The sequence below is a fragment of the Phoca vitulina genome, unplaced genomic scaffold (assembly GCF_004348235.1).
Source record: "Phoca vitulina isolate PV1807 unplaced genomic scaffold, GSC_HSeal_1.0 scaffold1, whole genome shotgun sequence".
Classification (NCBI taxonomy): Eukaryota; Metazoa; Chordata; class Mammalia; order Carnivora; family Phocidae; genus Phoca; species Phoca vitulina.
In genome coordinates, this window is record NW_022589704.1 from 90,964,583 (window position 1) to 90,987,342 (window position 22,760).

The 22,760-nt window shown below is 38.5% G+C and overlaps 1 protein-coding gene across 1 annotated transcript in view; it reads right to left on the reverse strand.

The window, feature by feature from the left end:
* THSD7B (thrombospondin type 1 domain containing 7B) overlaps nt 1–22,760 on the reverse strand; it is an 870,666-nt gene that overhangs the window by 743,944 nt on the left and 103,962 nt on the right. The gene's annotated exons all lie outside the window — the stretch shown is intronic.

Sequence of the window (22,760 nt, forward strand, 5' to 3'; positions counted from 1 at the left end):
TTCAACTTAGCCAAGCTCCTTGAGAAGCTCACAATTTGGGAAGAAACATGCACACACAGCTAAGTCCAAAATAGGGCAAAGAATGCTCTAACAGTAGTATTAAGAAAGCGAAATGGAAAGACTGAGGGGGACACAATTAGATCTTCTGTGGTGAGAAGAAAAGACAGGGAAATCTCACACAAGGTAATATCTGAGAGGAGCCTCAGGGAAACAAGGGCTTGAAGGAGCCAAGAAGGGCACTTGAGGCCACGAGAACTAGGTGCTGACATGCATTTTGTGTTTGGGGGCCTGTGAGTGGGCCGGTGACTGCTGTGAAGGATGCAAAGGGGCAGGAGGAACGGACAGACTGGGGAGCACATTATGAAGAGCCTTGAATGTCATGTGAGTGAGTTGGGCTTCATTCGGTAAATAATAGCAATAAGAATTCTAGGAGAGCAAATAACTTTTAAATAACTGACATCAGTGTGTATCATGGATTCATGGTAGATGAGGCTAGTTAGGAAACTAGGCAAAGAGTCCAGGCAAGAATTGATGAATGAAAGGATCTGGGGGGATTTGAAATGTGGTGCAGCGGCCAGATTCAGTTAACAATTGGTTGGGATATGAGAGAGAGAAGACAAAAAAGGCAGCAAGATTCCCAACTTACATGATCAAACAGATGGGACCCCTTTACCAAAGGAAAAAAGGGGAAGAGGGGCAGGTTTGAAAAGGAAGACAGAAAGAGCTTCCTCTAGAGAATATGAAGTCTGATGTGCCTACAGGATATCCAGGTAGTTTCCCAAATGATAATAAGAAAATCTGCCCAGAGCTAAGGAGACTGGAGAGGACATGCCAGGGAGCACGTACTGGGAAAATGGATTAAGAGACATAGGTGGAGGGGGACGAAAGGATTGAACAGTAAAAGGTTATCAAGGGTAGAAGTTATCGTCCCTACATATTTACCCACAAGATTGCTAAAAGCAGGGAGTGAGCTTCCTAGTGACCAAAGAAAGAAGTAGCTACTAAAGCCCTCATGTATGTAGGAGCAAATTTTATCTTCTTTGTTTCATTATTGTTTTAGGAGGAGCCACTGCTCTGCTCTCAAGCACTGATGGACTTTACCCCATGAGTCCTCATAGACACAGATGACGTGCCGAGCAATGTGCTGAACACAGCCCTTCATCGAATCAAAGAAACAGTGGCAAGCCATATGCAGCAGACTGGCTCTCCTGGAATACTCCGAGGGCACAGTGGAAAAGTACAGATGAGTAAAAAAGATTCTACAAAGGAGTCAAGCAGTGAAGTTCAAGTGTACAGCTCTCTGACAGTCAGCCTGGATCAAGGGATGAAGACAGTACTTGGATAAGCAACCAAAACCTTTTCTTCAAGTTCTGTATTGCATACCAAGCCTGAGAAGCATCACAGTGGAGGGAGCCGACTGAAATAAGATTGCGCTCTCTTGCCTGACTGCCCCCAAGACTGGCCTGTGAGACTATTTCACGCAACCTTTGCAGCATTACTGGACAGGATTCAAAAACCTCAGGCCTAGAGAACTGAACTGGCTACATTTCTTTGTAGCAAACATCCAAGAGTATGATTTGCTACAACTGTGTTTTGCAACATGGATATTAATTTTAGTTTATTCTAAGGATAGAACTTTTGGTAAAAATGATTTGCATCTTAGGGTAGTTGATCCTAAGCTAGTATCATTACTATTAATAAAGTAACTGGCTAGCAGGACTGGCTTTCTGCTAAGAAAACTTCTTTTATGCCATGAAATCACCAGGGTATAGGAGGGGACCTTGTCCATCCCCATCAGTGACAGACATGGATCCAGCATTATCTAAAAACATATTCAGATCATTAATATGTAAACTAAAGAGAAGGAGGACCAAAAGTGTATTTGCTACACTCTAAGTAGTTATAGGTGGGAAGCCAAAAAAGATTTAAAAGAATTAAGAGTTCCAGTGAGACTGCATGTGAGCTGGAATGATTAGTCAAAAATTCATATTTAAATATCTTGAATTTTGCATCAATCTTTGGATTTTACTTTCAAAATAAAAACATCAACAACAAAACCATCACAATTACCTGAGTAGAGGGTGCTGTGAGCCCTGATCTCCTTTTAGGCTTCCTTACCGTTCCAGAACCCTGTGCTAACTCTGCCAAGGGATCCAATGTCTTGGAGGTTCCTTTTGTGTTCACCTAAGCCAGGGGCAGATCCCTGAGCAGAGTGGCTTGAGAGCCTACTGGATGCCTACAGTCACCATATCTTCTGTCTACCACTGACTAATAAGGATAGTACCAGTAGAAATCTTAGGCTGATCTTAACAACAACGACAACAACAAAATCTGAAATACAGATCTTAGAGAATGAACAAAAGTATTTCAATTTAGGGTGCCACAGCAATCTTACTCTTAGAAACACCTACACATTTTTAGTATCTGTATTATCAACAATTCTATACCTCACTACCTCCCTTTCCCCAGGAAGCTTAGGGACAGAGGATGGGGAACTAGATTCAGTGAAGCTTCTACCAGTTGCCATGCTACATGTGTTAGACATATAAGTAAAATGAGAATCTCTGCCAAGTGGATGGACAGCACAGGATGGAATTTGAACACAGGTTTGTCTTACCCCACTAAACTGTGTTCCCTGTCTTTCCTCCAAATGCCTGAAACTTTAATCAATTATCCCTTCAAAGACAGTGGGAGTCATCCTTGTATCCAGCACTTGAAAAGCCACACAAGAATTCACAATAAAAAAAAGAGGGGAAACAAGAAACAATGAGAAATTCCACTTCTCTATTTGTAGAGCATAAGTGGAAAAAAACTGTAACTACAATAAAAAAAAAAACCAATGTATTATGCAGGAAGCATGTGCTACCCACGATAGCATGAATAATTTACATCACGACCAGTGTTTAGTTTCCAAATCAACTTATTTACTATATATCTTAGCATCCAAAATGTATTTGCAAGGTTAGCTCTAAACTGATGAACACTAAGAAGAATAAAAAAACACCATTTCTCCTTTTAGCCTTAGTTTTCTAATCATTCAAAGGCCATTCGAACTATGAAAAATGTGTCTTACACTTTATACGCATTTCATTTCCCTTTAAATGTATTCTTATCATTGAAGTCCTTGAATATTTAAAAGGCACAAAACATAAAAGAAAAGAAAAGGAAAAGGAAAGAAAAGCTGTTCCAATAGCATACCAAAGAATATACAAGCAAACTTGACCACACATATCTCCATAGCGCCATCTCATGGCGACTTGTGGACAAGATGGCTCGATAGAGACGGCTGAGTAACAGGGCCTGGAGGGGAGGATGCGGGAGGTGGAGACCCACCCGACTGACATGCTCAGCTGACTCAACTGATGGCCACTCTAGCTAGATGCCCACTACAAGTGATTGTGAACTAAACAGTACTGGAGAAAGCATAGAAATATCTGCTTTTTCTCAACTCTCTGCCTGATTTTTTGACTGCAATACTGTGCATTCCATTCCATCCTTCCTAATCTGTCAATATACAAAATCCTGGCCTAAGTACCTAAGTTATTCTTATCTTCCCTCATTTCAGAGATGAGGGAGGTGAGGCATGGAGAGTTAAGTGACAAGCCCAAGGTCACAGAGGTAGTAAGTCGTTTGCAAGTGATCTCTATGGCCTTCCTCCGCAACAAGAGAGAGGAGCAACGTAATCCCGTATCAACACAAGCAATTTCTCATAACCCTGAAAATGGAGATTCTTTATAGCCCTATGTAGGGTCTCTCAGCAGCTTATGCAAGGCAATTTACATATCAGTTCACTCCATCCTTACATAACACTATGAGCAATTATTCCTATTTTTCAGATATAAAAGAGACTGATCATTAAGGATGTTAAATAATTATTCCAAGGTTACCTCAGCCAGAAAATGTCAAAGCTGGATTACAAAATGGGCCTGACACCACAGCCCCAATCTGCTTATTGCATCACATGTGGTGACCCGGGCAGGTCACCTGGCCTCAGAGCCTCAGGGTCCTTAACTACAAAATGAGGAGGACAGTCATCTCCTAACCTTTAGGGGGCAAGGATGGAATCAAATAATGGGTAGAAAGTACTTAGATGGGGGCCAGCCAGAGAATGAGTGCTTGCTAAATAAAGGTTACCATTGTTACTACTGTCATTATTCTTTCAAAATCCAGAAAAACTCTTACTCTAGCAATATTTAAAGAACAGTTTGAATGCAATCCTGCCCTATAGCAAAGGAATGAGAGATGATTTTTTTTCAACCGCCCAATCTTGTGACTTTGTGCTGTATTTCTGAAGAGGTAAAAGCACTCTGTACCAAGAGCCCCATTAAAGATTCACACTGACCCTGTGAAGGAGAAAATAGATATTATCATCTCTATTTTATGAGAAAGTAACCTCTGGCCTCGTGATGACATGATGTTTAGAAACTTCCTCAAGCCTTTTAAACACCAGCCTCTTCCTCCATGCGCCTCACTCTGCAGAATCCTAAATTACGTCAATATAAGCATGAGGCATCTGCAAGCATACCAAAGAATATACAATCACGTGATCTTTGGTTTTCTATATTAATAATTGCAGTAGGTTTGCATCATGTAATGAGGCCACAGAAAGTTCTGCACAAAGTCCACGCAAATATTTTACGTATCTCTGAACAAACTTTCACCACAGGACATGATAGAAGACTTGAAACAGATTTGCCAAAACCTTCAAAACTACATCTTGGTAGCTGTGGTAGACACTATTTTATAGATATATAAATATATACATAAATATATACACATATATACATAAATATATACATAAATACACACACACACACATATATATATATATCACATTTCCAGATTTCCAGGTTTTCTTTCAGTTAGAGTGACCACATGACAGTTCTGACCAATGGTTTGGGTGTCAAATATAGTTTTAGTCTCCAATGAAAATATAAAATCCCAAAGCAGAAGATGTGAAAGTGTGGTTCTTTGCCATCGGCAGCTTTTCCATTATCCCTTCCTGGAACACAGATATGATGCCTGGAGGGACCAGAGCCATGTTAAGCCCATGACGATGAACACCGCCCACTACAAATGATAGAGTTGAGGATGTAGAAGAAGCCTGAGATTGTCAACCTCTGAACTTTCCACTTTGTTAGGGAAATAAGTCCACTTTTTTATGTATCTTCTTTTACATGAGCTGAAAGCAACTCTAACATCTACAGTACCCATGTCCCTACATGCAGTGGGTCTATTGATAGATAGACCTATTTGAATGAGTGTGCCTCTGTCTATGACTTCTACAGATTGAAACATGTCTTCCATGATTCAAGCAATACATTGAAACTCCCTGTAAACCTGAACGCAGATATCCCTGTTTCTAAACAGGTGAGGTTGGTTTATTTCCCATACTGATTACTTCCAGTAAGTAATACACACATTATTCAAAGAAAAGTCACTGCATCTGTTGTCATTTTTCATAAGAGTCATTACAGTAAAGAAAGGGTGCTTCACATGTGATAAACTACAAATAAAGGAGAAGGGTAGTGATTACTCTGGTAAGCTGCCTCAGGTTCCCCAGTGAGAACAAATCCACTAATACATAGTCTCATTTAAGAACATATTTATGCACCTATCCCCCATGCTGCTGCCAAGCCCTCCCTGATTCTGGAGGTATTATGGACACATTTTATAATTTCATCACCTCATGGAAAACCATCTATTACCTCACAGAATCATGTCCTTGTTACTCCTTGTGTTCCTGGTTATTGCTCAAATCTTCCAATTCCTCTTACTTAATCACTTTTTTTTTCACTTGGGGCAGGGACACCGAACATTTTTACTTCTCAACCTCATTTTCTAGCATTTCTTCTCTTTTTGACCTCTACATTGACATACCTCTGACTCTGTCCTCAGACTCCTTTTCTTTCTTCACTTCCCAAGTCATCTTATTTAATCCCTCAGCATTAAATGTCACTCTCCACGTTTCCATTTCCCCATATTCATTCCCATATCTCCAGTCCTGATTTGTTCCCTAAACTCATGAATGCAATTTACTGCTGAACATCTCCACAGAGGTGTCTGATAGGCGACTCATGTGTAGTGTAACAAAGCTTGGGATGTCCCTATGTAGCCTGCAGCCCAGTTCTCCCCTTGGCGTCCCTGTCTCAATAATGGCATCACACTTCACCAGACTAGAAGCCCAGGAGTCATCCTGAAATCCTTCCTTTTTCTCACATCTGAAAACCAATCCATCAGCAAACCTAATTGGTAACACCTTCACATATCTCTCCAGTATCAGGCCACCTCCCATCTCCTTTGCCACTACCTTCTTAGTGCCAGGCACCATCATTTCTCACCTGGGCTACTGTATCAGCCTCCTAACTGGTTTTCCTGCTTTCACTCTTGATTGCCTTCAATGCACTCTCCATAGAAAATCCAGGATAATACTTAGGAAAGAAAAATACACTGCCCTCCTTAAAATCCTCTCATGGCTTCCCATCATGGAATAAAATCTAAAGATTCTGCTGGTTGGATTTTTGCATCCTCCCCTTCTTACTAATCTCCATTCACTCTTCTGGCCCAGACATGCTGGCCTCTTATTCGTTCCTGAAGGATGCACTTTCTCAAGGTCCTTACAGTACTGTTCTTTAGGTATCCACATGGCTTGCTTCCTTACTTCATTATTCTCAAAGGCCTTCCCAGACCACCATCTGTTCAACACAGTTGCAATCAATCTATCCTCTTGACATTTGTTTGTTCTGTGTTTGTAACACTTAAAAAGGATCAATACTTGACAATCTAATACATATTGTTGTTTTTTTTTTATTTTCGTCTCCTCTAGTACCATCTGCATATTTCATCTTGTTCACTGTTATATGCCTAGTGCTTTGTATATTGCCTGGGAAACAGTAGATGGTCAATAAATATTCAATAGTAGATGTTCAGTTGAGCTAATGAAAGAAAGAATTATTAAGTCTACATTTGTAAATTTTTTTCTAGTTAAGTTTTCTTGGTGGTGGGCCATAATTTTGATAAAGGGGCTTTGGCATATAAGGGCAAATAGACAGCTAGAAAAGCCCATCTACCTGAAAAATTAGATTACTCTGAAATACAGTAAAATTTTTCTAAAATCCCAACATTTGGAATATATGCAGGATGTCTAAATACACAGGTAATGGGGTCTTATCTAGCACACAGAACTATCTGCTACAAATTTAAGAGAGGACTAAAAGTGCTGACTCTCAGGGCACCTAGCTGGCTCCATCAGAGAAGCATGTGATTCTTGATCTCGGGGTCCTGAGTTCAACCCTCACATTGGGTGTAGAGATTACTTAAATAAATATTTAAAAATAAGTAAATAAAGGTGCTGACTCTCATTTTAAAAGAATCATATTTCCATGTCTTTAGATGAAAACTTATCACTTACTTTTTTTAAAGTGCAAAATAGCTCCCAAACATAAAGTTTTATGCCTCCTATGGGAAGGGAATAAAATTATGAAACCAACAGAAACAAAATTTATCTAAAAGGAATGGTTTCTAAAAATGTATAGTTTCCTGGGGCATCTAGGTGGCTCAGTCGGTTAAGCGTCCAACTCTTGATTTCGGCTCAGGTCATGATCTCAGGGTCCTGGGATTGAGCTCCACAAGGGCTCTGTGCTCAGCTAAGAGTCTGCTTCTCTCTCTTCCTATCTTTCTGCCCCTCCCCCCACTCATATGCTCTCTCACTCTCTCTCTCTCAAATAAATAAGTAAATCTTTTATTTTTTTTTAAGATTTTACTTATTTGAGAGAGAGAGAGAGAGCATGACAGGGGGGAGGGTCAGAGGGAGAAGCAGACTCCCTGTCAAGCAGGGAGCCAGATGTGGGACTCAATCCCAGGACTCCAGGATCACGACCTGAGTCGAAGGCAGTCACTTAACCAACTGAGCCACCCAAGCGCCCATAAGTAAATCTTTAAAAAAAAAATGTATAGTTTCCTACTTGTCATCATAGGACCTTCCCTGCATTATTATTCAACAACTACCATCATTACTTAATGCTGCTCTGTTTCCATAAATGATGTTGTCAGGATCCTAACCCTTGCATTTAAAGCAAAAAAGGAAATTTTGATTAAAATGTATACTTGTTATTTTAATTTTAATGGCTACTATAACTTATTTAGTTTATAGACAAATGGAAATTATTTAAATTTAGAACAACAGGCTGTCTCTGAAATAACATTCATCAGATTTTCAACAGGCCAATGGGAAACTGTATAACGTTATGAATTTCTCTTGGTTCAAGTTTTTGAATTCTTTCCTCTGTGTCCAGTAAAGTTAATTTAGTAATTGTGAAACCCTGAAAATCATATGGGTTATGGCAAACGGCTGAAAAATTCCTCTCACTTTATAAATAAATTACAAGCATCCTATTCCACACCCCCAAAAGATCAGGAGAATAGAAAAAGCTCTATATTGTCTATGTTTAAGTCTTCAGGTGAAGACTCTTTTTTTCATATAAAGTAGGAAAAAATGAAAGTTAAGTGGTTTAATGGAAACAATATGAAAAAACATAAGGTAGTCATTAAAGAAAAAATAAAATCTATATAACTTTTTTGGAGGAACTTAGGTTAATTACAAAAAGAAAATGCATTCAATTTGAAAGCATTACATTCTGGAAAGAGTAATAAAGTTAGTACAATCAGTTTTGTAGATATTTTAAGAAATAAAACAGGCACCTAATGGTGTTAGTCTACAGTCCGTTAGGGTTAAAGGTGCAGGAAAGAATCTGATCATCTCTTTTTACCAAATTTTATAAATAAGTAAATATATATTTTATTATGTTTTATATATACAAATGGGGAGAAAGAGTGATTTTTGTGTAAGGTTATATTTAACAATCACTCTGAAGAGCTTTATAAGAATTCAGTATAACTAGAATGTGTGAACAAGATAACATCCTCTTCTCAAATACTATTGACCTTTGAAATTAAAAAATACTTAATTAGTCATTAATATTTTCTTCAATGTAAGATTCTAAATATTTAATGTCAGAATTATCCAGTTAAACTGTAAATATAGTTTTGTTTTCTCTTTATTAATTATGCATCTACTGTTGCAAAGGAACTTATTGAAAAACGTGTCCACAGTTGACATAAAAATAGTAACATGTTTATAAGCCTGTAAAGTTTTCTAGCAATCTCTCCCATTATCTTTTATAAGCTTTCATTTATTATGGTTAGGCATTGACCATTAATGAGTTGCACATTAGATTCAGAAGATTTGATAGAATTTACTCTCATCCTTTCTCATCTCATACTTCCCAAAAGAATGGAGTAACACCTGAAAGAGAACATTCCAAATTAAGTTGAAATGCAAAAGGTGTTTTTAGATTCTTCTTTTATTGTATAAGCCACAAAGAAAGTTGTAAGAACATGCTTAACCAATGGAAAACAGATTATGTTCTTTCTGCTAGTAGTTCCAAGGGTTTTTCTTTTTAATTTTATTTTCTCTAGATGTTTTAAATATATCAACAAAGCCTGAAGGCAGCTGCCTTGAAATACATTTCATGTTACCATTTTTCTACCTTAAAAAATGCAATACATTTATTTATCAATGCTATCTACCCTCAATTTCATAGAAACAGGCAGAAATTGATGATACTAAATAGAAAGGCATTCTTCATCGTCATGTACTATATTACACTATTAATGTGTATGTACTTATGTATACACACATACACACACACACACACACACACACACACTCAAATACTTTTAAAATGACAAAATGATCAAAACACAAAAGCAAGACTTTCAAAGAGTGATTTCTCTCAGAGAAAGAAAACAAGTTCATTGGATACCCTGGCAATTTGCCACTGGAAATTTTACATTTAGAAGTTTAATTACAAACTTAGATAAGTGGATTATAATGAAAGATATCTCTAGTAAGGGAGCCCAGACAGATGCATCATGAATGCATTAAAGAAAACACTAGAGAGAGAACTTTCCATCAGCAGAAAGATTTTAATTAAACAGCAATAGGATAGATCTCTTCTGTGAAATGATACTACTGTTACCCATAGTTCATTAAAACTATGTGCTATATAATATATTCTTTGAAACCATTTCACTCTGGAAAGTATGTTTAAACCTTCCAGTCTCAGTTATGAGGGCAGAAAACTGTGGGCACGGAGGAGGGGAAAGGTCCAGCGGTGCAATGTGGGAATGAAAAACCATTTCTCTGTTTGCATGGTGTCCTTGGTGAACCATGCCTGAAGTAGCTCCACACTGCACGGAGACCATGGGCTTCAGAAGAAGGCAAAAGAGCCAACAGTGACCACCAAAGTGTCCAGTGAATGTTACCAATGGTCCATGTGGGACAACCAAGTGGATGGCTGAGATGAGTGTTCAATGTCACATGTCTGTACTTTATTCTTGGCAAGCATTCAATGATCTACTTAGGATACTAGGTTGTTAAAGACATGCATAGCACTGGGGCTTCTGCAGTGTCTGACCAAAAAATTTCTCCTTGAAACCAGAAGCCATATTTTGTTCATTTTGTATTCCTAGCTTGTAGCTTGTAGCCTAACAACTAGACACAGTATGTTCATAGTAAATGTTGAATAAGTGAAGGACGAATGAAGTGAATAGGTACAGCAGGGTGTATTCTAATCTAATAAAATTATAATGAACAAAAAGAATCAGACTAGGAAAGCCAGTAACCTCAAACATAAAAAATTGATTCTAGGGGCACTTGGGTGGTTCAGTTGGTTAAGCATCAGACTCTTGGTTTCAGCTCAGGTCATCATCTCAGGTTCGTGAGATCGAGCCCTGCATCGAGCTCTGCACTGGGCTTGGAGCCTGCTTGGTATTCTTTCTCTCCCTCTCCCTCTGTCCCCTGCCTGCCCTGCTGACTCACTTTCTCTCTCGAAAAAAAAAATTGATTTCCAACATGCCCCCCAAAAAACACTGAAAAATTCCATTCCAAAGACTTCATTAGATAACTAACATTTGCTATTCACCCTATTAATGTTACCCCTTTTCTAACATACACTTTACAGACTGTTGCCAATTCCAAGTTGGAATGAGGACCAACAGTTACAGTGTTGGAGGGGCTCTAAGGCCCCCAGGAGGAAAATTTTTCTGGGTATAACAGTGCATAGAAAATGAAATGCCAAATGGATGTTTTAATAAAACAAGTAAAAATTAATGATTAGATAAAATTCTTCAAGAAAATTAAATGACTCATGTCCTCTGGGCTAATAGTTTTGAACTGTCAGATGCCTTATAATTTCTAGAAATCATCACTCATTTTAACAGAGTTAATAGTGAATCTCAGCCTTCAAAGAACCTTGGTCTTTAAAAGTAATGTTTTAGTATAGTAATTTTTTATTAAAATTTAAAATATAACTCTCTACACATCTGATATTTGCTGTATCAGAGCACTAGATATTAACAGCAACATAGACATGACCTCTGTCAGCTAGGGGGAGAGGAATGATGCTCAGAAATCTTAAGATCAGGAACAGATGTCTGTGAGAACAAAAGCTTGAAAAAAATTGGTATCAATTCTTAAATGACAATGTTATATTTCCCTAACAATTTCTAACACATGCCATTGTTATTCTAAACTTGATCCTCCTCTTGCTCTAGAGCAACTCTTCTTTTTTTTTTTTTAATTTTTTTATTGTTCTGTTAATCCCCATACACTACATCATTAGTTTTAGATATAGTGTTCCATGATTCATTGTTTGTGCATAACACCCAGTGCTCCATGCAGAACGTGCCCTCTTTAATACCCATCACCAGGCTAACCCATCCTCCCACCCCCCTTCCCTCTAGAACCCTCAGTTTGCTTCTCAGAGTCCATGGTCTCTCATGGTTCGTCTACCCCTCCGTTTTCCCCCCCTTCATTCTTCCCCTCCTGCTACATTCTTCTTCTTCTTTTTTTTTTTTCTTTCTTAACATATATTGCATTATTTGTTTCAGAGGTACAGATCTGAGATTCAACAGTCTTGCACAATTCACAGCGCTTACCAGAGCACATACCCTCCCCAGTGTCCATCACCCAGTCACCCCATCCCTCCCACCCCACCCCCCACTCCAGCAACCCTCAGTTTGTTTCCTGAGATTAAGAATTCCTCATATCAGGGCGCCTGGGTGGCTCAGATGGTTAAACGTCTGCCTTCGGCTCAGGTCATGATCTCAGGGTCCTGGGATCGAGTCCCACATCGGGCTCCCTGCTCCGCGGGAAACCTGCTTCTCCCTCTGCCTTTCTCTCTCGCTCTGTCTCTCACGAATAAATAAATAAAATCTTTAAAAAAAAAAAAAAAAGAATTCCTCATATCAGTGAGGTCATATGATACATGTCTTTCTCTGACTTATTTCTAGAGCAACTCTTCTTGCAACTTCTTAGCTTACAAGCACAAGAAGAAATAAATGGTGAAGTAAATATTGAAACATATAAGAGGTTATTGATAGCACTAATACAAACACTTAAAGGATCAAGGAATTAAAATGTTAGAATAGATCTCTATAACTCAGTTCCCCTAATACTGTTTTGTTTTGTCAGTTTCCCTAACACTCTTAGTAATAACAAAATATTTACAATGACAGAGAACTAACTCAGTGCCACACAAAGCAGCCTATCCCATTTTGGGATAACTTCAATTATTAGGACATGCACCTCAATCTAGAATAATTGTTCTTTCTTATCTAAAGCCTTTAACCTTAACTCTTCCCTTTGCAGTTATAGCAAAAGTGTATCTCATCTGTTTGCCACGCAACGAAACTCCAAATTTCCTCCTTTCTAGGCTCAACGTGTTTATCGCATTCCCCATTACTCACGTTTCATGATTTCCACATCCTTGACTAAAATGACCCTTTCCTCCAGACATACCTCCACAAAGTGAAAGACAACTCTGTGGAGAAGGCAAGCCTGTGAGCTATTAGTAGCCAGATTCACAGTAGCTGGTCAGGTGAAGGAGCTTTGGATGGAACAAGAAGTACCCCAGCAACAATTCTAAGTACAAGAAAAAAATAACCTGTGCAGAGAAGCATTCATATCAGGGTTTATTATTAATGTTAATTAGAAACATGGTAATGTTAATTAGAAAGACAGTAACCTAAATGTCTACTACAGGGAAATGATTAATTAACTTCATTATATCTTCTCAATGGAGTACCGTGTAGCCATATTATGCAGTTTTAAAAAGTATAAAAATGTGGAATATGTGTATATGATAAATTGAAAAAAACCTCAATATTATATTATATTTGACTCAAATTACGTAAGAAAAATCTATGCATTAAGTTTTTTGGAAAAAAACATACTAAGAATGTTAGTCGCATTTACATGGTATAAACACGAGAGATTTTTCTATTCTTGTCCTCTCATTTATCCAAGCTTTAAAAACATTAAATTAGGATGTATAATTCAAAATACCTTTATTGTACAGATTTCTTCCAGTTTTATTAATAAATTAATAATATACCTCACTGTATAAGTTTAAAGCATACAGCATGATGGTTTGATTCACATATATTGTTAAATGATTACCACAAGCGATTCAGCTAACATCCATCTTCTCATATAGATATATTAAAAAGAAAAGAAGAAGGGGCGGAAGTCTCTCTGTGATGAGAACTCACAGGATTTACTCTTAACAACTTCCGTATGTATCACACAGCAGTCAGCTATGGTCACTGCACATTACATCCCTAGGACTTATTTATCTCATTACTAGACATTTGTACCTTTTGATTACATTCCTCCAATTATTCCTCCCTCTACTCTCTGCCTCTGGTAACCACAAGTCTGATTGCTTTTTTTTTTTTTGAGTTTGGTTTTGGGTTTTTGTTCTTTTTTTTTTTAAGATTCCACCTGTAAGTGAGATCATATATTAATTGTCTTTCTGTACCTGACTTATTTCATAATGCCGTCAATGTCCATCCATGTTGTCACAAATTGCAGGATTTCCTTGTTTTTTTATGGTTAAATAATAGTCCATTGTATAAATATATACCACAACTTCATTGTCCATTCATCCATCTCTGGACCCTTGTTTCCACATCTTGGCTATTGTAAATAATGCTGTTAGGAATATGGGAGGTTCAGATATCCTTTCAAGTTAGTGTTTTCATTTTCTTTGGATATAGTCTCAGAAATGGAATTGCTGGATCATATGGTAGTTCTATTTTCAATTTTTTGAGAATCTTCCATACCATTTTCCATAGTGGCTGCACCAGTTTACATTCCCACCAACAGTGCACAAATGTTCCCTTTTCTCCAGATCCTCGCCAACACTTATCTGTCTCTGTGATGTCAGCCATTCTAACAGGAATGAAGTGACATCCCATTGTGGTTTAATTTGCATTTCCCTAATGACTAGTGATGTTGAACATCTTCATATACCTGTTGACCTTTCATACATCTTCTTAGGAGAAATGTCTATTCAAGTCTTTTGCCCATTTTTAAATGGGCTGTTTTTTTCACTACTGAGTTGTATAAATCTTTTATGTATTTTGGATATTAACCCCTTATCAGATATACGGATTAACAAATATGTGTTCCCATTCCATAGGTTGTCCATTCACTTTATTGATGATTTCTTTTGCTGTACTGATGGCTTTTAGTTTGATGTAGTCCCACTAGTTTATTTTTTATTGTGTTGTTTATACTTCAAGTATCAAACTAAAAAATCATTGCCAAGACCCATGTCAAGGAGGTTTATTTCTATGTTTTCATCTAGGAGTTTCATGATTTGGGGTCTCACATTTAAGTCTTTAATTCATTTTATTTTTTTGTGAGTGGTGTAAGATATGGGTCAATTTTCATCTTTTATACATGAATATACAATTCTCTGAGCATCATTTATTGAAGAGAATGTTTTTTCTCCATTCAATATTCTTAGTTCCCTTGTCACATATTAGTTGACCATATATTCTTGGGCTTATTTCTGGGCTCTTAATTCTGTTCCATTGGTCTATTTGTCTGTTTCTGTACCAGTACCATGTGTTTTGATAACTATAGCTTTACAGTATAGCTTAAAACCAAGAAGTGTGATGCCTCTTACTTTGTTCTTCTTTCTTGGAATTTCCTTGGCTATCTGGGGTCTTTTGTGGTTTCACACACATTTTAGGAATGTTTCTTTTTACTTCTATAAAAAATGCCACTGGAATCTTGATAAGGATTATCATGAATCTTTGGATGGCTTTTGGCATTTTAACAATATTAATCCTTCCAATCCACAAACACAGGATACCTTTCCATTTATTTGTGTCTTCTTCAATTTCTTCCATCAGTGTCTTGTAGTTTTCAGAGTACAGATATTTCACCTTCTTGGTTAAATATATTCCTAAGTATTATATTGTTTTCATGCGATTATAGATGAGATTTTTCTTACTTCTTTTTCACAAAATTTGCTGCTAGTGTATAGACATGCTACCAATTTTTGTATGTTCAATTTGTATCTTGCAACTTTACTGAATTCATTGACAGATCTAACAGGTTTTTTTTGTTGAGTCTTTAGGATTTTCTATACATAAAATTATGTTATCTGTAAGTAGAAACAATTTTACTTCTTCCTTTACAATTCTTTTTTTTTTTTTTTTAAGATTTTATTTATTTATTCAACAGAGAGAGAGAGACAGAGAGAGAGGGAACACAAGCAGGGGGAGTGGGAGAGGGAGAGCAGAGAGCCTGATGTGGGGCTCGATCCCAGGACCCTGGAATCATGACCTGAGCCGAAGGCAGCTGATTAACGACTGAGCCACCCAGGCGCCCCCTTCCTTTACAATTCTGATACATTTTTTGTCTTGGCTGATTGCTATAGCTAGGACTTCTAGTACTATATTGAACAGAAGTGGTAAAAGTGAGCATACCCGTCATTCCTGATCTTAGAGAAAGAGCTTTCAACCTCTCATCAATGAATATAATATTAGCTGTGGGCTTGGTATATATGGCCTTTATTATTTTGAGATATGTTTTTTCTGTGCCTAATTTGTTAAGAGTTTTTATCATGAATGGATGTTGAATTTTGTCAAACGTTTTTCTGTGTCTATTGAGATGATCATATGATTCTTTTCTTTCATTCTACTAATGTGTTGTATCACATTGATTGATTTGTGATATTGAACCATCCTTGTATCCCTGGGATAAATCCCATTTGATCATGGTGAATGATTCTTTTAGTGTGCTGCTGAATTTGATTTGCTAGTATTTTACTGAGAATTTTTGCATCTCTCTCTATTCATCAGGGGTATCAGTCTATAGTTTTCTCTTCTAATATTGTCTTTTCCCAGTTTTAGGATAATGCTGCAAATTTTTTAAAAGAAAATCCAGAGAACACACTGTATATACCCAACACCAAATATGGTACAACTTGCAGCACATATTGAGTGCTTAATAAACATCTGCTGCCTGCTAGAAGAAGCCAACTCAGCAAGGCCATTTCAGTGCACTGTGTGGATTCAATCTGTCAGTGAACTAAGGTTTTTCCCAGGAAGCAAAATAATCTGCTGCAAAAGAAACTTTAATGTTTCCTCAAAATTTCAATGTTTTAGACTACTTTAAAAATAGTGTTGTTTCCCCATGTAGCCATTCTTCTCCAAGTAGCAAAATGGGACATGCTTTCCCACTTCTTTGTGCTCTGCAAAACTCATCTAAACACAGAATTACCATCAACTTTTAATGGAAATGCCTGGAGCAAGAGAGGAAGCAGACCCTTGGGTTTCATGATACTGCATAAATAATTAAAGCTGGTTGCAGGATAACTTTTATATCTTTTATCATGAAAAGTAAAATAAATGTAAACAATTTGCCTCTTTCAAGAAGGTAATCTCAGTTTGATTTATTTCTGTTGAAGCTGGCCTTGTGTTCAGTAATGAGAGCTTAAAATCAAACAGAGATCAAGATGTCTACTCCTTCTGCTTTCCCTTCCTACTCCTTACAGTTGTACCAGCCATGAGATCCTCTTCCTAGAGTCTGAGGCCAACCGAAATCCATTATAAAATCTTTTCCCAACATTCTCTGCTCTACTTGGCTGTCCACTCAGAAACTAAGGCCAAACTCTATCATAGTGATAGTCACTGCCCCAGCCAACTGCCAGCTGATTTCATTTAACATTAAATGAATTTCTAGTACAAAAGGACCTGGGTGGTCCCTTGAATGCTGTTAAATCCAACATGCACCTAACTCCATGATATTATGTCACAGCAACACGGGGAACAGAATCGTGTAATTTTGCTCCTACTCTAACACGATATTTCCAACAAATACTGCCATCACCAAATATTTAATGAATACCAAAATGTAGAGACAAAGTACAGTGCTAGGCTTGGGTAAAATTAAGAAAGACTGTGCTTGGCCCCTCTTTTTCAGAGCTTGCCAACTAACTATAATTACTGGACATATAATAAGTAATAGATTCAATTCATGAAACAAAGCAGCTTATGTAAGTGACAATTTCCCATTGCAGACAATGAGCATTCTAGGAGTTCCTAGAACGACTTCAAGGAGAAGACTTTGAAAGATAAATAGATTTTAGACAAGATTGGAACACAGGGCAACAAATGGAATTTCAAGGAAGAAATGAGTGCTGAAATGTGGGATAAAGCTTTAGGAATAGATTGGAACCACAGAGCAAATGTGAAATATGAAAATCTGACAGCAGATATAACTGACTATATAATGGACAGCAGCACACATGGCAGATTAAGGAAGATAGGGTCGAAGTAGAAAACTAGAGCAGTAATTTATGTGTAAATACATGCTATAGGTAGAAATGGAAAAATGAAAGAGCAGCAAGAGATATAACAAAGGAAGTGCAAAGTAGAGGAAAAAAGGAGACAGTCATAGCTAACAGTGAGGTCTCAAGCTGACAAAGAATTGGAAGAAGGATCCGGTTAAGGGAAGTGATGATGATTGTTTTTCTTTGTCACAAGTTTGATGTAATAATGTAATATTCAAATAACGATGTCTTTTAGAGAGTTGGAGAAATGGAACTGAGAGGGGTCAAAGCTAGAGATACAATTTGGAAAATCAGGTCCACTAAGTTGGTAGTGAAGTCCACAAAAGTAGAAAATTGGGCAAGTTCTCCAATTGAGAGAATGCAGTACTGAAAGAATAGGAGGCAAGGGCTGAGCCCTTCAGTCTGCTCGTACTCAGAAGGAAGAAGCAGTTTTTGCTCATGCTATCTCTTCTAGGCAAAATGCTCTTTTTTTCTTGTCAGCTTTATGAACTTGTCTGCAACACTCAAGGTCTAGCAAAAATGGCACCTTATCTGCAGAATCTTCTCCATCTCATCTGGGCAGAGTTACTCACTACCCAAATTTATAATCCTAAAGTATGTTGTACAATAATCATTTAGACATTTCTTTCATCCATTAGATTGTGAACTCCACAGTGATAAATATTTTGCCTTATTAGTTTTTACATTCCTAGCACAGTGCCTGGCACAGAGAGACATTTAATCAATGCTTATTAAATGTTCCGTGTTCAGCACAGCTGAGATAAAAATGACCTGACCACTAACCGGCAAAATTTGGGGAATAACAATAATGATACCTAGACCTGATGTAGATGATGGGATTCTGGACACTGAGCTGATGCTAGGAGACTTTGGGGGGCCAGAGAGGGGGCAAATTCAGTTTGCATGTGAGAAAGATGAGAATCATAGGGAGAAATGGGATAACAGTGGAAGCCAGCCTCCAAGTTGGCCTCTGATGATTCTCACCTCCTGGTATTCACACTTGTATAGTCCCTTTCCACACTGAATAGGAAATTATGAAAGAGATAGAGGGTTACTTCCTAGGCTAGGTCATAAAAGACATACCAACTTTTGTCTTAATGCTCTCTTGATAACTTATCTGGGTAATACCAGATACCATGTCATCAGACACTCCAGCAATCCTATTGCAAGTCCACATGGCAAGAAACTAAGGCCCCCTGCCAAAAAGCTGCACTAATGTGGCAGGCATGTGTGTGAGTCCCTATGGAAGCAGATCCTCTAGCCCCAGTCATGCCTTCAGGTGACTGTAGCCCCAGCTGATGTCATAACTTCAACCTCATAAAAGAACCAGCACCAGATTCCTGAGCTACTGTATGAGATAATAAATGTTTATTGTTGTTTTAAGCTATTAAGTTTTGGAGTAATATGTTACACAGCAATAAATGACTAATACACTTAGGTTCTTTCTATTTCTCTAGATCTCTAGAAAAGGAAGAAGGTAATAAGGAATAGTAAATGATAATGACTCTTACAGAGTAGACACTTGATGATTCTGCTGATAGATTAGAGACTGCAGAGTGGCGTGCACCTGACTCAAAACTAGGAAGAACCAAATTAAAGATCTCATTCTGTCACTGGCTTACTTTGTGACTCTGATCAAGTCCCTTCATCCTTTAATCTCTATTTCCACCTGCCCCTGAAAAATGAGAATAATGATACCCAAACCACAGGGTTATTGTGGGATTGTCTTGGATAAAATTTCGTGAGCACCCATTATTAAAGGATCTAGCACATAGCAGATGCTCAACAAATACGAATTAAATAAATATCTAAAGGCAATTCAAAGAGAAACCAGCTTAAGAGGCTAAAAAATAAGTAGAAGAAGCTACTATAGAATGTGAACCACAAAATAATAAGGTCCTAAAATTAGACTTCTGCCTGACATAAAGCATTTCTATGCCAAGTCTTATCTCCTACAGGTGCCAAAATAGGTCCATCTCACTTCTTTGGCAAGTCCCTCCCATGATACCCAAATCACCAGCCTTTGAGCACATACCTTAATTCAAAATAAATTTTATCAATACATATTTAAGGAGTACCTACTGTGTGCCACATATTGTTTTTGATGCTACGAGTATAACAGTAAACAAAATAAACTTCAAGCAGATAAGGGTAAGCTATACAGATATCTGGGCAACAGTGTTACAGGCATAAAGAACAGTAACTGCACGGGGAGGAGCAAGATGGTGGAGGAGAAGGAGACCTAAATTTCGTTTGGTCCCAGGAATTCAGCTGGATAGGGATCAAACCATTCTGAACACCTACGAACGCAACAGGAGATTGAAGAAAAGAATAGCAGCAACTCTCTGAACAGAAAAGCGACCACTTTCTGGAAGGTAGGACGTGAGAAGAAGTGAATTCGAGGTGATATTCAGGAAGATAGATGGCAGAAGAGGGGGCCTCTGTCAGCTGCTACTGGCAAGTGATAGAGCCGGGGAGCACAAAATCAGAATTTTTAGAAGACTGCTCCGTTGAGGGACGTCGCTCCAGTGGCTAAGCGGGGGGTGGAACCCTCATGGGACAGTGTGGTCTTGGGACCCTCGGGGTCACAGAAAGACCGGGGGTGCCTGAGTGCGGCAGAGTTCCCAGGTATCGGTATCCCAGGGCGGGGAAGCCGGCTGCAGAGACGGAGCCGAGGAGTGGCCTCTCAGCTGGGGGCTGCCATAAACCATGATTCGAGGCACAGTCGGGCCACTGCTCTTCCAGCAGGGACCCAACAAGTGGCAGATCCGGGGAGACTCCCCTTCCTCCCCCAGGCAGAGTGGTGCGGGAGCGCACCGCAGGGATCTGCTGGGTTTGGAGACTCCACACAGGGTCGGGTGCCAGAGATAGAAACACTCGGTCACAGGCCGGGTGAGCACGGAGTGCGGCCAGAAACCAGGGAGATGGGAGCGACTGACTGCTTTTCTCTGGGGGCGCACTGAGGAGCGGGGCCCTGAGTTCTCAGCTCCTCCGGGGCGGAGACTGGGAGGCTGCCATTTTCACTCTCCTCCTCCAAAGCTGGACGGAAAGCTCGCAGGGAACAAAAGCTACCGAGAGCAAACCTGAGCAGATTACTTAGCCGGGACGAGCAAGGGCGGGACAATTCCGCCTCCGGCAAAGACATCTGGGAAGCACAGCAACAGGCCCCTCCCCCAGAAGATCAGCAAGAACAGCCAGCCAAGACCAAGTTTACCGATCAATGAGAACGGCAGAACTGCAGCACTAGGGGAATACAGCACATAGATTTCATGGCTTTTTCCCCATGATTCTTTAGTCTTTCAAAGTTAATTTTTTTAATTTTCTTTTTCTATTTTTTTTTGCTGATGGACACCAAAAGAAACCTGGGGTGGCAAGCCTTATATCAAACAAATTAGATTTTAAACCAAAGACTATAGTAATAGATGAGGAAGGACACTATATCATACTTAAAGGATCTATCCAACAAGAAGATCTAACAATTATAAATATCTATGCCCCTACCATGGGAGCAGCCAATTATATAAGCCAGTTAATAACAAAAGCAAAGAAACACGTCGACAACAATACAATAATAGTAGGGGACTTTAACACCCTCCTCACTGAAATGGACAGATCATCTAAGCAAAAGATCAACAAGGAAATAAAGACTTTAAATGACACACTGGACCAAATGGACTTCACAGATTTATTCAGAACATTCCATCCCAAAGCAACAGAATACACATTCTTCTCTAGTGCCCATGGAACAATCTCCAGAATAGATCACATCCTAGGTCACAAATCAGGTCTCAACTGGTACCAAAAGACTGGGATCATTCCCTGCATATTTTCAGACCACAATGCTTTGAAACTAGAACTCAATCACAAGAGGAAAGTCAGAAAGAACTCAAATACATGGAGGCTAAAGAGCATCCTACTAAAGAATGAATGAGTCAACCAGGAAATTAAAGAGGAATTTAAAAAATTCATGGAAAAAATGAAAATGAAAACACAACTGTGCACAATCTTTGGGATACAGCAAAGGCAGTCCTAAGAGGAAAGTATATAGCAATATAAGCCTTTCCCAAGAAACAAGAAAGGTCTCAAATACACAACCTAACCCTACACCTAAAGGAGCTGGAGAAAGAACAGCAAATAAAGCCTAAACCCAGCAGGAGAAGAGAAATAATAAGGATCAGAGCACAAATCAATGAAATAGAAACCAAAAGAACAGTAGAACAGATCAATGAAACTAGGAGCTGGTTCTTTGAAAGAATTAATAAGATTGATAACCCCCTGGCCAGACATATCAAAAAGAAAAGAGAAATGACCCAAATAAATAAAATCATGAATGAAAGAGGAGAGATCACAACCAACACCAAAGAAATACAAACAATTATAAGAACATATTATGAGCAACTATATGCCAGCAAATTAGGTAATCTGGAAGAGATGGATGCATTCCTAGAGATGTATCAACTACCAAAACTGAACCAGGAAGAAATAGAAAACCTGAACAGACCTATAACCACTAAGGAAATTGAAGCAGTCATCAAAAATCTCCCAACAAACAAAAGCCCAGGGCCAGATGCCTTCCCAGGGGAATTCTACCAAACATTTAAAGAAGAATTAATACCTATTCTTCTGAAACTGTTCCAAAAAATAGAAATGGAAGGAAAACTTCCAAACTCGTTTTATGAGGCCACCATTACCTTGATCCCAAAACCAGGCAAAGACCCCATCAAAAAGGAGAATTACAGACCAATATCCCTGATGAACATGGATGCAAAAATTCTCATCAAAATCGTAGCCAATAGGATCCAACAGTACATTAAAAGGATTATTCACCATGACCAAGTGGGATTTATTCCTGGGCTGCAAGGTTGGTTCAACATCCGCAAATCAATGTGATACAATACATTAATAAAAGAAAGAACAAGAACCACATGATCCTCTCAATAGATGCAGAAAAAGCATTTGACAAAGTACAGCACCCTTTCTTGATCAAAACTCTTCAGAGTATAGGGATAGAGCGTACATACCTCAATATCATAAAAGCCATCTATG